This window comes from Pithys albifrons, chromosome 4 (genome assembly GCF_047495875.1).
Source record: "Pithys albifrons albifrons isolate INPA30051 chromosome 4, PitAlb_v1, whole genome shotgun sequence".
NCBI classification, from domain to species: Eukaryota; Metazoa; Chordata; class Aves; order Passeriformes; family Thamnophilidae; genus Pithys; species Pithys albifrons.
Genome location: NC_092461.1, coordinates 80,106,539 through 80,123,109, shown reverse-complemented (window position 1 = coordinate 80,123,109; position 16,571 = coordinate 80,106,539). Strand labels below are relative to the sequence as shown.

The 16,571-nt window shown below is 40.7% G+C and overlaps 1 protein-coding gene across 22 annotated transcripts in view; it reads left to right on the top strand.

The window, feature by feature from the left end:
• The window catches only part of EPB41L3 (erythrocyte membrane protein band 4.1 like 3), a 148,189-nt gene that overhangs the window by 29,637 nt on the left and 101,981 nt on the right, over positions 1-16,571 (top strand). For 6 of the 22 annotated variants that reach the window (XM_071554767.1, XM_071554766.1, XM_071554768.1 and 3 more), the window contains exon 1: positions 16,017-16,211. The exons of 1 other annotated variant lie outside the window; for it this stretch is intronic. The gene's annotated coding sequence lies outside the window, so the exon portion shown is untranslated. Of the gene's footprint in view, positions 1-15,636; positions 15,778-16,015; positions 16,212-16,571 lie in introns of those variants that run through there. 15 more of the 22 variants (XM_071554759.1, XM_071554760.1, XM_071554773.1 and 12 more) reach the window with 5 other exon arrangements.

Genomic DNA, 16,571 nt, shown 5'->3' with positions numbered 1-16,571 from the left:
AGTGAAGGGCAACCACAGAGTCATAGATCATAGAATCATTTAGGTTAGAAAAGACCCTTAAGATCATTATGTCCAACCATAAACATAACACTGCCAAGACCACCACAAAACGATGTCCATGATGATTAAAAAGAGCACAGACAGGAATGTCAAGGGAAGTTCCCCCTAATCAGCAACAGACAGACTATCTCTGAAGTCCTGTGTCTAGTTTTGGGTCCTGCTCTCATGGAAGAAAGATTTCCCATTTTAGAATAAATGTTATAAAGACAGGAAGGAAGCTGAAGGATGGAATGACAGACCAAGAGAGGTGGGAAGTATGGCTTTATATATCCTGGAGTAGAAAATTGTTAAAGGGGAATCTTATGAATATAAGGTGGATCAGACTCCTCTTGAAAGTGCATGGGAGAAAGGGGATTTCCTGCTAGGTGTAAATAACCAATTTTCACAGTAAGGATGATCAAATATCAAAACAGGTTGCACAGAGAGTATGCAGACTTTCCATCCTTGAAGATATGCAGAATTTGACAGAAGAAACACTTGAGCAAACTGATCTAACTTTGAAGTTGACCCTGCTTTCAGCAAGGAGATAGAATTTGATGACTTTGAGGACACTTCCAGTCTGAATTATTTGATTATTCAACTAAAATCTTATGCTTTATGAACTCTTTTGATTTTTAGCAGGAATGACTGCTAGTATGGTGTTTCTCATGGAAAACGTTTTCCAACCCATAATTACTCCTGTTTGGAACATTTCATCTAACCCTTTCATCCAAAAAGATTGTTTGCCTTACTTGGATTGGAAGAAAAGGATTTGTTTTTTTCCCAAGCCAAAATGATCTTAACCTTGTTTTCAGGAATTAAAGGATTATATATTAGTTTACCTGTACAGTCCCATGTCAAAAAGTCTATTATTCTCATGCTTTCTGGCAAATCCTATTAGCCTGGCAGGCTGCATGGCTTTTCAGCAAGGCCATACTGAGTGAAGTACTGCACGACAAGTTTGTGTTCAATGAGGATTTGAACAAATTGGTAAGACTAGGACTGAATGGGAGGGAAGCCTCAGAGTAGAGAGTGCAACGAGGATCAGAAAGGGGAAAAGAAGGGAGCAGGACAGAAACAAGTCAGGGGAAGGGACTGCTTCTCACTAAAGAACTGAGATGTAGTTGAAAAATATTGGGATTGTGCTAGAAGACACCAAGTGGTGTAACTGCTTTTCTCTGGGTGGCACAAATTGGGCATCCCAAATTGATGGATGCTTTTGACATTAACGTGTGTGGCTCAGTCTCCTGTGTAAAAAATGTGGCTGGAAAGATGGCGATTATCAGTATTGATGGCTATTCTTGCAGGGATCGTTTATCAGTGTTAAGCACCACAGGAAAGCAAGCAAGGAAATGGATAATTCTGTCTTCATAACTCAATTCCTTAAATACTCTTCACCTTTGCACTGGATAAGGCACCAATTCCTTCCAGGACAAAAAAAAAAAAAAAAGAAAGAGGGAAGTTGGACATAATGCATCAGGAGAAGGCACCTTAATTCTGACATTTCTGTAGTACTGATTTGTGTAATGTTAATGTATTCTAGTGGGTAATTTTTCTCATCAAATTGTGTTCCTATTTTTTGGTCAATTTTCTGTTGTGTTGACCCTCATGACATGTTCATCTGAAGCTTCTGAGTCTGTTTGCACCCTCAGCATTACTGATGTAAAAGGGAAGAAGTCCAGCTTGTCTTGTGTAGCTCTCTCAAAGAAAAGGTAAAATGGTCTTTCAGAGACCAAGTGGGCCTTTCTGCTGCATAGGCTTACACCATCACTTTCACCTCACTGATAGCAAATACATATTTCTTCTGAATTTTGGCTCCTGCTTGTGATACTGTTGGAGCCTTTATTTTTAGAGTTGCTATCTTTTCTACTGCTGCCATATCTGTCTGCTGAGTGTTGCACTCCTGCCAAGTTACACTTGCTCTAGACACAACATAAACATAATTACATGTAAGGAATGTGAAGTTGCTTCGATTCACTGTGAAAAGGGGTTTTAGTTTCAAAATTATTTCATTTTAATCCTGTTTCTAGTCTTAATACTGGCTGTCTAAAGCAAGGAGTACCTATTGTTGATGAGTACAGGGTATAGTGGGCTTTACCTCTTCTCACTGCCTGGAGCAGGAGAATTAATGTGACTTAAGTGTATTAGTGGAAAAAATCTTTCTCATTTTCATATTGACATCTGAAAGAGATCACTACAACTGTGAAATAAATTGGACACCTTTAAGAAAAGGTGGCCCAAACAGTAGATGGTACTAAGGACAGAAAAGATTTTATTTAAGGTCCCTGAGGTCTGTGTTCATCCCAAGTCTGTTAATTCTTGATTATTAAGACTATAGTGCAAACCACAAGGAAAAGTTGGGCAATTTTTTTAGAAATTAAAATATTTGTGCTTGAAGACACATTACTTTGATGCTAAGAAAAGAAAAAAGGAAAAATACCCAACAGCAAAACAACAGCAAACAACTTTGATTTCTTCAGTTCAGAAAATGCCTGTTTTGAATTAGCTCTGATGAATAAAATTTTGAATCTGAACTTGAATAACATGCATTACTTTAACATTGCTTTGATGATTATTTTTTTCTTTTTTAACTTGTGGAAAAGTCAAGGAAACAGAACTGAACTGGTAATTTGGATGAGTTCTGGTATCTGATTCAGTGCTGGCACAGAAGGATGTCGCTGCACATCACAGCTATTGTGGCAACAGAGTCACATTGAAAGCAAATTTTTGTTAAGATCTGGTGTATATGTTTTGCAAACACATATACAGTTGATTTAAAAATTAAAAAAGAGAAAAGTTCATTGACAGACACAGAAGCTGTTGAATATAATTAAAATTTTAACCTTATTCCTGCTTTTCCTCTGTGTGATGTAGGACTGTCTGATATTTGGTGGGACTAAAAAGGGTTTGATTCTCCCTCACCTAGATATTGTTCTGCAGCTGGGAAATAAAAGTGGTGCCACAAGCAATAATGAAGAGAAAGAATTGCCTTATATAATTGCAAAGCAAGGTACAGGTATACCCTAGGCCAGAGGACTAGGCTCCTGGGGAGGCAGGGAGCTCCACAGTTCATGGGTGGTGTTCTCTAGAACTCGTTAGAATAAAAGGAGCTTTAGGGAGGAGGTCCCAAGCCATTCTGATCCTCAGTAGTGAGCCCAGGAAAATGTTATATTACCCTTGAACACATGTGGAGCAGTGTCTTGCAGTGATTTAAAGCAACGTCCAAAAAAATCCCAACAAACACTCCCTCCCCGCCTCCCCTCGCCCCAAACTCTCTGGCCATTCATGTGATTCTGTGAAGATTGGCAATGTTTTTGCTGGCCTGAATAAATTGCAGGTTCATTTCTGAAGCTCCTGACAGAGCAGCCCTGGTGCTGTAGAGGGTACACCCACTTCCCTTCCTCTTTAGAGACTGGTGGCAGCTCTTGCCCTGCTTGCACTCATCCTGACGCCCTGCAGAAAGGATACTCTGTGTATTTTCTCTGTGGCAGGGGACAAAAATTAAACTTGGGAAAGAGGGATCCTCCAGATCATGCATTTTGAAAGTTCTCTGCAAGAAAGGATTAGTGTGGCGGGATTGGTGAAAACCTGGCTCTTCTGTGTCTGCTCACTGCATGCCAAGATAAGATATAGTTGTGAAGTGGAGCAGCCTGTTTAAAAATATTCTTCATAGTGTTAGAGAAAAACACAGGTAGAAAAGAGGGAAGGGCAGGGCTGTGTTCTGGTCTGGTTGTGCTCTTGTAGCACCCATTTAAATTCCCATGTATATTTTCATAATATGCTTGTCTCCTTTTTGCCTCAGAGCTATTTTAATTGAATTGCTTGTGCTGTCTGCCATTTCACTGCAAGCTGCTTTGAGTAAACCCAGTTTCAATGCAATAACAAACTAAGCTGTTTCACTAAATTTCCAGTATTAAAAGCAGCTGACCTTCATAGGCTGCAGGGATCTAATGGATCTAATGCTGAGAGATGCACACAAAATCAACTGCACACATAACTTGCATGAGAAATTATTGTAATTGCATTAACTACCCATGTTAAACACAGTTGCTGCCTTTTTATGTGTGTGTGTGTGTGCGTATAATTTTCAGATATTGCCTGCATTTGAATTGAATTTTCAAATGGGCTGTAATATTAGGCTAGAATACTTTTGGGATAAGTATGTATTTTGTAATAATTAGTTCATTACTGGGCATAATGTAACTGTTTCTCTTGAAAGTACTTTTTTCATTTTTTTTGAAAAAAGAAAAAAAGAGTTATTTAAAAAACTCTCCAGTGAATACAGTATTGCTACTATTGGGTAAAACACAAAGGGATTGAATTGGAATTTAGTTTTCCATAGTACACATGTATACAGCTGTACAGCTATTAAAATTGTCTTTGTCTAATTTGTAAAACAGCAGTTAGACAATACACAGTTTCTCTTCAACACTGTATTTTTATTTGTTGGGCATGACAACCAGGAATATCAGACCACGCAGGGCAGGGACACTCTTGCATCATTAAACTGATGACTTTCCCATCCTTTTCTATGGTTGAGGATGGGACCCACTGAACTGCTGAGATTACACCTCTCTGTTGCAGAGAGGAGTATCATGATTGCTTATGCAAATCTATTGTGGCAGATAGTATAGATATAGCTGACTTTATTTTTATTTTTTTCTACCTCTGCTGTACTTTCCAGGACTCCTAATAGTCTGTTTAAGGCTCTTGTTGAGTGAGTGATAAGATTTTCAAACAGAGGTTTAGAAAGTCTCTGTTGTTTCTCAGTGGTTCAGTTGGAAAAGAATGTGTTGAGATAAGGCCTTTCAGTACAACTAATGGGTAACCTATGTGCAGAGAGAGACTGCTTATTTGTGTGTTTTATAATGTTGCTTTAATTCTTAATTTTATAAACACATCTGTTCAGACAGAGACATGGTCTTGTGAAATCCGATGTAATTATCCAGTGCTGAATATGCTGTGGGAAATCGTAGGGAGGATGCAGGGCTACTTTTGCCTGCCCCCTCCATTCTTCTCACTAACACACTCAGAACTACTGCAGCTTTAAAATCGGTTTTGAAACCTGTTTGTTAAAGCAAACTGCTTGCTCTTATTCTGATTGTGCAAATCATAGAATCATTAAGACTGGAAAAGGCCTCTAAGATCCATGAGTCCATCCATTAACCTAAAACAACAAGATCCACCACTAAACCATGTCCATAACTGCCATGTCCACACATTTTTTTGAACACTTCCAGGGATGGTGAATCTATAACTTTCCTTGGCAGCCTGCTCCAATGCTTGTCAACCTTTTCAGTGAAGAAATTTTTCCTGATATTCTACTCTTGTTTATAATAACTTGAGGATAGCACTTCCTAAAATCACTTACTAGAAAACATAATACATGCTAAAGTAGATGGATGCATTCTTAGTCTAATAATGACCACTTGGACAAAATGTTTTGATTTTTTTTCGCTTTCTCATGCACATGATTAGTTTGATTTTCTGTTTTGCTAGAAAGTAAACTTCATCGTAGTACAATGAAGACTACAAAAAGTAAAGAAAATTATAGTCTGTAGAGTCTATAAAAACCCTGGATAAGAGGAAGTCCAAATACTGGCCATCCACTGGAGAGTCAGAGTTGTACAATGCTACTATTAATTAAAAATGTTTAAAACCTTATTTTTATTGTGATTTAAGAAATATCACATGACTCAGCATGATTCATGCCACCTCTCCTTTTACATTTATTTTCTCATTCCAGTAGGAGACTGTTACAACATTCATTTTCCCTTCCACAAGTTATTTTATAGCTCTTTGAAGCCACAAGGCTTAAGCAAAATGGAGTTGTACAGATGTGGGTGGGAGGAAGAAGGGGGAATTGAAACCCTCAAAAGACTTGGTATTTTTTATTTCCCCAAATATATGTATATATATATATAACATGGTATAGAAACAAGTATAGGAACATTGGAAATTTGGGTAGGAGAATATGCAATACAGTTGAAAATTATATTGCTGCTACACTGCAATGCTTTCAAAATGCTTTCAAAAATGCTTTCAAAAAGAGTGTCAGGCTTGTTTTAGTCTGCTCTGCTTGCAAGTATTTGCAACTAATCTACTGCACAGAACTTAGGGTTTTGGGGACAGATTCATTATTGGTACTTCATAAGGAACCCAATTGAGTACTTAAATACAGTCTTCCTGCAATGTAATCCTGGTATCCTCTGGAGTCATGCTCAGGCATATATTTGTTCAGAACACTTGGCTGTGTTCTTCATCTCTCCAGCTCCCTTGCTGTTGAGTGTGGCAGTTGTGGAGCTGAGTTCCCACTACAGGTCGCAGCCTGCTGGCCCACAGGGCAGAGATGCTCCCTGGGCTTGTCCAAGTTCAGCCTTGGCTGCATGGTTAGAAGTAACTGTTGTTTCTTTCTAGTGCCCCACTTCAAATGTGTCATCTCAGTGCACACAGAGTGCCACTGTTCCCCGTGTGTAAAGCCCTCAACTATTAGGAATGCCTAAGTATAGCTATAACTACTTTCTATGGACTAAGGAAATTGCACCCAAAATATTCTTTACTTTTATCTTAGCAAGTTTACATTTGGTAAACAACTGCTGTACATGCTTTAAAAGTGTCTTTATTTTTCATCACTTTCTTTTGTAAATAAGTAAAAATAATTGAAATTTTCCTTACACACTGCAAGTGTTTTATAGGTTTCAGGCAATAAAAGAGGTAACAAGAAGTGGTTAAGGGCAGTTGTACTCCTGGTACAGAAACTGAGGATATTAAGGACTTAAAAGATAAGAAAGATGTATCTTGCTACATAATCTTGCCATAATAGCTCAGTTTGCATGTATATAATGCACAGTAACTGCTGTTTTATGGCAAGTTTTTCAGATACTGTAATTGCCTGATGAACATTGCTCTGCTGCATTCATTGACTGATGAATCCTATACAAACTTTAACCACACCACATGATGGGATGTCTGAGAAGTTGTAAAGTGAAAATTTTATTTGATTAGCCTAAACAAAATTGATAAATAACAGGGAACATAGTTTCAGCTTTAGAGAGGCTTTGAAGAAGGTAAGTGAATAAAATATCTGCATTGCTGAATTCAGCCTTTGCAAGAGACCTTGTAATTCACATGCATTTCAAGATCATAGTCAATTACTGAAAAACAAAATCTCAATTTCTTTACTCAGTAAGTTAATCATTGGAGAGTTTAACTTCAAAAGTTCTTCCTGTAATCATCATAGGGAACATATGTCAGAGTATTTGATTTAATGGATGTTGTGGAGTATAAAAAATGTATTTCTCTCAAAGACTAGACTTTTTGTCATGTTATTCCAGGAAATGTTTATTACAAGTTTGGGTTTAAAATTACTATTATTATTATTGTTGTAATTATGATAATTTTATTTGTTGCTAATTAAAAATAAGGGAAGGAAAACAAACCCAAAACCTGCCAGTGAGGAATTTACTGATGACATAAGAACACTTTTTCTTTGAAGCTCATTTCAGAGTACTACATAAAAATGATCTTGCACTCTGAAGGGTGTTGACACTCTTCTAACCCAAGAAATGTGTCACTACAATTGTGGTGGAAACTCAAGGTTGAGTTCTCCAAAAATAAGCCACTCTATCTCCTGCCTTTTTGCTTGAGTGGAACATGAGAACAAGAGCTCAGGTTTCATCATCCATCTGTATAATCGCTCTCAAGTTCCTTCAAAGAGTAGCAGAATCCCCCCCAAAGGAAAATAAAGCAGGGCTTTGTATGCTTAATGCAAACCAGAGGGCGGGTGACACAGGGAAAAACATGGAGACTCTACACCACAGGACGGTACCACTGCATCTTTGAAGCTGCACATTCAAGTCTGCCCTGTGTAGTGGTGTGAGAAATAAAGAAGAGCGGTGGTGGTATAGCCATGGTGCTCTAGGAGAGTCTAGAGGCAAACCTTGCCTCTCTGAGGGACATGTTTTGCTCTGGCATGAGCTCAGCCATTAAATGCCCTGTGTGGCCATAGCAGGCAGGTAGCCTGTTTGATTAATTGGAGCGTGTGTTGTGATAGACGATCAGCATGTGCAGTGCTGCCTGTCAGCATGCATACAGCTACTGCATATGCTCTCCCCTGCCTCGTGGAAATATATAAAGATATATTCAGAGTGCTGGGCTTGGGGGGTAAGGATGAAGTAGAGAGGACAAGGAGCAGTAATAAAACCCTGTGAATACAAGCTTCCCCATACTTAATTTTCCTCTTTCCAATTTTTCTCCTCCAAATATGAAAGGAACATAGAAGAGCAACTCACTGAAGTCATCTGAACACTCTGAAGGCTGTTTTATGAGTTCATTTATTTGTCTTGTTTACATTTCTTTGAGACTTCTTTTTTTCTGCAAAAAATAACTCTTAGGCTATAGATTAGCTGCTGTATGAATAGCAGTAAAATGGCCCAAACTTTCAAAAATTGATTCAATAACAAAGTCAGAATTGGAGGGGTTTGGGATGTTGTATTCCAAACTAATTCAATTATAAAATTTTCTTGCAATTGCAAAAGGAACAACTGTGTGCTGCATATTGTGTAAATGTAATGCTTTATATCAATGCAACCATGTTTTTCCTTTGAGAAACTATTTGTAGCATTCATTATTTCTTCATCTGTGAGTCTTGTCAGGAGAAAACGTCTTAAACCGAAAACACTCTTCCAGCCTTATTTGCCCTTGCCTGGCCCCTCAAGTGTGAGCAAAATTCCAGATAGCACAAGATCTAGTTACTTTCTTTAAGAAAGGATAATTCATGGTGTGTATTAATAGTTGCAATGGCGATTGCAATTTTTTCTTAAGCAGATGGATTCAGATACCAAAGTGAAAACTGATGCAATCAGTCACCATGGTCTCATCAGAGTCAAGCAGGCCAGTTGGGAAACTGACTTGTTTTTAAGCTCTGACACTATTGATCTGATTTTATCTTGCAACAGAGATTCTAGCAGCACTTTTTCGGTTTGTTCCTTTGTTTTGAGAGAGGAGCTAGCATTAAAACCTTGAAAAGTGTGTATGCTTGGCTGCTCTGATTGATGTGTTAAAGTGGACCTGGGAAATAATTGGCCTGAAGCTTAAGCAAAAGTCGTTCAAATGTGGGAGAGAAGGCAGCCTGGATTTCTTTGGTTCACAAGCTTTTCGTAAATACATTATTTTAATTGTTCTTTTGAAACAACTGACGTGCTTGCCTTTAGCTGTCACCAGCAGTGCTGCCTCAGCCCCCAGGTACACTGAACGGATATTTGCTTGTTCCTGTATTTGAGTAAGAAATGGAAAGGCAGTGTACACTTTTTCTGTTGTTGCCCAGTACACAGATTGTTTAACCTGAATATTTATTTAGATTTTAGTTTCCACATTAGAAACTTTATTGGGTTTTTTTTGTTTGTTTGGGTTTTTGTTGTTGTTGTTGATATTTTTTGGGGGGGGGAGATGACAGGAGTTGTTATATCTATTTTACTACCAAGAGCTTTGGTATTAAATTTTGCACCCAAAAAATTTCTGGGAAAGTGGCAAAGCCTTATGAAAGCTTGTGCATTCCTATCAGCCTTTTTTCTAAGTAACTGTTTAAAGCAGGCGAGTCGGCCTGATGCTTCAGACATCGAGGGTGTTGCTTGGCAACTTTGGGCTGTTCCTGCATTTCTCTGGGAGCAGCTGGACAGATGTTTGCCCACAGGCTGACTGGGAGCAGCACCTGGTGGCGACTGAGCAAACCCAGTCCTAAAATTACTGTTTCAGGGGATGTGTGATAAATTAAACATTTGCACTGTGAGAAGCTGTTCATGATACTCATTATTTGCGAAGTTTAAAAAGCTTTTGAAAAAGGGTGAGAGGGTGAGATGCTTTTCTTGGGTATTCCTCACTGCCTGGGGGACAAATACATACCATTTGTCATTTGAGTGAAACTTGTTTAGTTCCAAGCTGCGAGTTGAAGATGATGGTTTGTTTAGGTGTTGTTTGATCTCCCTCCCCCCTGTGAATGTTAACAGTATCATTTTCATGCTATTAAGAGGATTTACCCTTCAGAGATACAAACCCAGCTCTCCCAGGCTGGTCTGTGTCCAGTTGGCGATTGGCTGCATTTCATTTAGAAGGAAACCAGAGAAATGTGCCACTTTCTATCCCATGGTACAATTTGCTTGGTGTACACAGGGCACCTAACTTTGATATGCCACTCTATTTGCCAAGGGCAAAACACAGAAAACCTGGTTTTCCTTTGATTTTAGTCCGTGAATACTATAAGTGAGAGCAAGATGCAGGAGGAGCAAGCTGTGGAAGCAGAAGAAGATGGATTTCTCCTCACTACCAGTGTCCCATCAATTCAATATGAGACTTAAACTGTAATATGAATTAGAGCATATTTTAGTGCATTTTGAAAGCATCTGAGCAGCTATAAACACCAGGTGCAGGAGCTCCTGGCTGTGTACAGAGGCTGGCTGTTAGCTGAAGGTGGGCTGGTCCCAGGGAGCCTTGTTCAGGTGGGGGATGAAGGCTGGGGTATCATTTTGAGCAGCTGCTCACATAAATAAAGGCCATTGGCCAACACCACCATCTGATGCCAGCACAGGCTGGTATAGCCCCCAAAAGAGGAAGCCGCCATCTTCACTGCTCATGTCGTACCACACCACCCATTCCTCAGTCTCCCATTGATGAGATCTCATGGGGAATTGTGATGAGGAATTGATCAGATTTATCATCTCTCCTCCCTTTTTAGCTTTAACTTGAAAGGGTTTGCCTACTTCTTCCCATGGCTTTAATAAACACTTGTAGTGACCTAGTGAAAGGGGCAGGACAGAGGTGGGAAGGAACAGCTGGGAAACTGGGGGAAGGATGGAGACTTTTCTCCTGTTAGTATTGTAGATGTTTAACTGATGACTGGAGGAATGTGGCAGACTGGGCCAGGGACGATCTGTGAGGAGCAAGGAGACATCTGGCTGGGGCCACTGGGCACAGCCCCAGGTCCTTGCTTTGTGAAGAGCAGCCACTTCTGCTGTAAAGTTTTGTGCAAGGAAAGAAGTAAGAGCAAGATGCGGAAGTGTACTGGGAACAACTGTTTGCTTTTCTAACTAAAGACAAAGCAATTGCACTGTATATATGTTGTGGTTTTGCTTTCCCATTGTTTTATTCAGTAAGTATATTTGGTAGGTTAAGAATACCAGCCTTTTTCCCTTTCTGTGAATTTACTTTTTGTGAAACACTGGATCTGGGTTTTCTGTCACTTTAGAGAATAAAAATGGGGAGGGATAGTTTGACAGGAAAGATAGCCAAGGAACCTAAAGTTCTTGTTTAGACATGCCAGGTCAGAAACGTTTTAATTGTAAGGAATCCTTGAGCCTAAAGTAATCTCAAAAGCACTAAGAAACCTGTGACATGTTAGCATTTAAGACAATACAGATAAAGGATAAAAGTGTTAATTTTTGAGCAATAACATTTTAGTATGATGATGAGCATAAACATTCATTGTACTTTAAATAGGAACATACTAACACTTCCCTTAATTGCTATTAACCTTCATTAAGATGAGAGTTGAACTGTGTTGGGTGCTATGCAAACACTCATTAAAGTGCCTTCCCTCCCTGGTAAATCTTGCAGCTAACGAAGACAAATTATGTAAGAGCAGCTGGGGGCTACACCCATTAACCTGGCCATTGAGAATTGTTTTATTATAGGTGTCTTGAGGAAGAGGTATCTTAAAATGGGATTGTAGAAGGCAGTTATGATTCAGGATGACATTTCCATTTCTGATAGTACTTCATAAATATGAGCATTTATTCTCCTTTGTCTCAGGAAGACTTGAGCTTATGCTCAAGGTAAACTCCTGCTTAAATCCTTCTCTGAATTAGAAGAAAAGAAGACATAGGAGAGCTAAAAATAGTTTTGTAACTAAAATGCAAGACTGGGTTTAATGGTACGGAAAAGGGTGAAGGAAGGCATCTGCTTTCCTGTTTTAGCACCCCACAAGTAGAGCAAAACAGCATGCACTGTGGGCATGGTGACAAAAAGCCAGAACTTCATGGACTGAAATGAATGGACTCAATAGAAAGCAACCCAGTAAAGGAGAATGCTCTGTGTTGACCTCCATAGAGATGGTTACCATCTGGTAAGCTTGTGGTCCTAGAGCTGCCAATAGAAAATGAGAGTTGTCCTTGCCTCCCTCACTGTTAGGCTGTTCTGGAACCCTACTGAAATTAAAATAAATTTGTGCTAACTGTATATTGAGTATCTTTGGTATTGTAAGTTTGCTGTAGTCAGTGTATATTAAATCAGAGTAAGTGAAACCATAGTAATGATTATGCATAAATAAAATAAATTAAAAATTAAAATCTTAACTGAGATTAAAAGCTTCAGTTTATTATTCTATCCGAAAACTAACATTTGTATGTTTTGGACATAGCCTCAGGTACATCCCAAAGCATCATGTATCCATAAAATGTGGCTACCTTAGGTTCACAATGAGGGCTGGAGAACAGCAGAAGGCAATTGCTTGATAATCCAGTTAATGCTCTCAGTTACAAAGTAGCTACAGATATGAAAGTGGCAAAGGGCAGTGCTGAATTAATTGCAGTAAATCTTCCATAGGCAGGATTTCAGTTGCAGAAGCACTGGAGCCAAATTTACTGGTTGTTCCTTCAGTAGTCTTAAAATGGGGTGGATTTGGCACTGAATGACAGTGAGACTTATTTCAGATGACAGACCAAATAAATCTCTTCACTGGGGTCAATAAACAAGAGCCAAGAATAAATCTGACCTGCAGTGTCTCTGAGTTGTGCTAAGGGATATCTTACCTGAAGGTTTACTACTTTTGTATTTGAAGGCAATGGTAATATTGGCCAATTAGTGGGCATTATATGTTTGCAGTGAGATAAGACAGAAATAGAAGATTTGGTCTGATTCCTAAATCTTACCTTCATCTGCTCACAGTGATCACTCTTAATTATGAGAATTTTGTTCCATTGCCATGCAGAAAATTAAGCTGTATGAGTCATGGGCAGAACAGTTTACTTCTAATAAATGAAAGTGGATACGGTAATAATAAAAAAAAAAGAAAAAAATCAGTTTGACTCCAAACCCATCTGCCTGTCTAGACGGATAGTGCCAAGCTCCTGTCTGCTAAGAAGTATCTTCTTAATAATGCTATACTAATGCTACTACTTTTACAGTACTTGCCGTTTTTCAAAGTGCTATACCCAGCTAATTCGTCATTGGCTAGACTTGAGACAGTCTTTTGCCGAGTTTGATAGCATTTTTGTGTCTTACTTTTCTGTAATGTGCTATTTTGAATGCCATGTCTAATCAATTAGGGAATCACAAGAATGTTTTAGGCATTAGTTCCCAGAGCTGGGCAATAAGCCTTGTCCCTGTTCTTCCAGGGTTGCCTATTCATCTTTTTCTGGCAGAGACCATGTGTCTCCCCATTCCCCTCTCCTATAAAAAAAGTCCTTGTAGGGGCCAAATGCTCCACACAGGCCTGTTTTTCTTACAGCTGTCCTCCCTCTGATTGGAAACACATGCAGAAGGGTGTGTGTGCGCATGTGTGTGTGTGTGTTGGCACCTTTTCCTTACCCACCTCTGATGCACCTGCTTCATGTCAGAGGCTGTCTTTGCCTTTATTCTTCCCTGGCTTTTTGTGCCTTTCTCCCTCCCTCCTTTAAAGGGCTTTCCCAAGCACGTTGCAAGTGTCCACCAAAAGGAAGAAACTGGAACAGCAGAAATGATGGATGGATAGAGAAGAGAACAGAAGGCAGAGCTTGCCACCAGTTTTACCCATTTCCCCAGCTATGTGTCAATGTCCTGACTGACTCTGACTCTTGCTGGTATAGTTGAGTCCTGGTGTCTCATTAGCTACATCCCTTCCTCCCCAAAGGATGGGATGCTGCAGACAGCCTGGCTTCCAGACCAGTGCAGAAGCAATCTGAATATGCATCAACCACTCTTGGTTGCAAGAAGGGACTGTCTTGGGCTGCACCAAGCGTGATGGAAACAGAAACTCAAACAGAACCCATTGCTCCTGATATTCAGATCTGAAGCATCACCTTCAGAAAGGTGAGAAGATAGCAAAAATGAAATAATTGTCCCATAGCAAGGCAGGAAATCAGTCTCTTCATTCTACTTGGACTTCTCATACAGACTTTTTGTGTAAACAGACATTTGAGATAATTCCAGTGAAGTGAAGAGGGATTATTCATGTTTCCCACCTGTGAAAGAAGACTATAGATACAGGCTTGCTATAAATTACTGATTTTTTTAAAAGAAATAAATAATATTAAAAGTTGTTGATTCGTGGAAATCTAAACTTCCATGGAGTTCCCATCTGACAGAAGTCACAGCAAGCTGAGCAACTAACCTTTGGAATTAGTAACATTTGAAATTGAAAAAAAAATTAAAAATACTGTGACTATTGAGAACTCTGAAACTTGGGCCCATATTGGTAGTCCAGAGGTACCAGCTACCTTTTATCTGTTGCAAAGATTTCCTGCTTGTAGGAGCAGCCTGTTAATACCACTTGATATTTTGATGTTAAATTAATGTGCCAAAAGCCTTCTAGATCCTCAGATGAGAGATGACATTATATATGCAGTATATCCACAGAAGGGATTACAGAGGATAGTGTAACTATGGGGCAAATCTGCCGACAGTACTGCTCAAAGACAAGTGTGGCTGGGGAGCGCAAATACTTCAACAATATATCTCTGCTTAAAAGCGGTGTCAACACCTTCCTTTGTAATGGACAGTGCAAGAGATCCCAAAGGTTGAGCTGGTAAATTCTTGCTGTTTTTTTCAGAAATATTTCTGAAGTCTCCTAGCTTCTTTTGAGGCTCAATTTGATTCAGAACAACTCAGAGATGCTGCTAATTAAACGAGATATTCCTGTGCTAGCCCACATCTTCCCGGCCCTCCTGATTCATGTCAGAATCCTGACATGAGTATAATTTGGATTTCATAAGTTTTGGGAGCTCTCAAAATGCCTTATATAAAGCGAGAATAAGCCCATTTTATCCACTGTGCTATACCAAATTGAAGGTGCGGCATGAGAGCACGTTTATCTGTTGCTCTGCTCTATCTAAGCCATCATTGTCCTTCCTGTTGTCAGTTCCTCCTCTGGAAAAGAGCAAGTTCAGCTGCTTCTGGTCTCCCAGAGAAGTAAAGGAGTAGGTGCCTCTGGATGCTGGGGTGTGACAGTCTCAAACCCAAGAGCTGTTCCCGTGTGTGGAGAGCTCAGTTATGTGCTCTAAGAGGAGCTGCATACTTACCAAAATGGAATGGTGCAAGTAGGATAAATCCCCTCCCAAATGGCTTCTGCATGCACTAGAGATTTTTGATGCTTTCTGACATGTGGCATGTTGTGGTCTGTACTGGAATGGAAATTCAAAAGTCATATTCAGATTTTTTGGATCGGCAGCTGATATGTGGCAGGACCTTTTTTATTTTTTCCTACTTAGGCAATGTTGTTGAGGGGAATGAGGTTCAGATTTTAAGAACATGGGATTTGTCACTGGAAATGAAAATTGAAAAGGCTGGTACCGCCCTCCCTGCCGTCAAAACACCCCAAGTGTAATTCAAAGACAGCCCTTGCCCGCACACAGTTAGCTTGCTGCTTTTAAGTTGACGGGGAGCCTCTCCATCGCGGGCGTTTGGCTGCAACTGCCGCAGCTAAACTACTCTCTCTAAACAGACGGATTCATTTAACTGAGCCAAAAACCGGCCGGATCCCTCCGGACGCAGGTGGGGATCCCTGTGCCGGCCGGGAAGGGTAGGGGGGATTCCCTTTCCCTGCCGTGTGCCTGAGGAGCAGCCTTCTGCGGCGCGGGGCGTGCGGCAGGCGGGGGGCCTGGCTCCGCAAACCTTCCAGCATCCAGCTTTTGCCGTTCTCCGCGGCGTACGCTTTTTCATTTCCCCCCCCCCAATCTGCTTCCCCCCCGCCACCCTTTTTCCCTCCCTCTCTCTCTCCGGAGGAGCCTCGGCAGCGCTGATTTGCTGTGGAGCGGCGGAGGCTCGCTCTGGGCAGAGCCGGGCTGCGCTGCCGCTGCTGACGCGTGGCGGCGGGAGCAGCCCCGCGCCCCGTGCCCGCCGCCCCCCGCGCCCCCGCCGCTCTGCGCCGCCGACAAGGGACCTCCGCGCCGCTCCGGCCCCGCTGCCTGCGCGACGGGAAGCGGAGGGTATGCCCAGGGCGTGGGGGCAGATTGCATCCCCCCCCTTTTTAATATATACGTATTTATATCTATATATGTATGCATAGTTTAAATATATATATATATATATATATATATATATAATATAAATATATAGAGAGACATCATTCTTAGAAGCCATATTTAAGTTGGGGGGGAGGGGGAAGGCGGCGTGTGCCGTCGGCCAGGCTGCCCGGGGGGCCCCGTGGGTAGCAGAGAGCGGGGAGGGTGGCGGGGTCTCCGCGGGTACACACAGGCTCGGCTGCTCTGCCGCAGCTCTGCTGAGGTGTGTGTGTGTGTGTGTGTGTGGGGGGGGGGGATTTGCAATTTTATATTTTTTGGGCGATA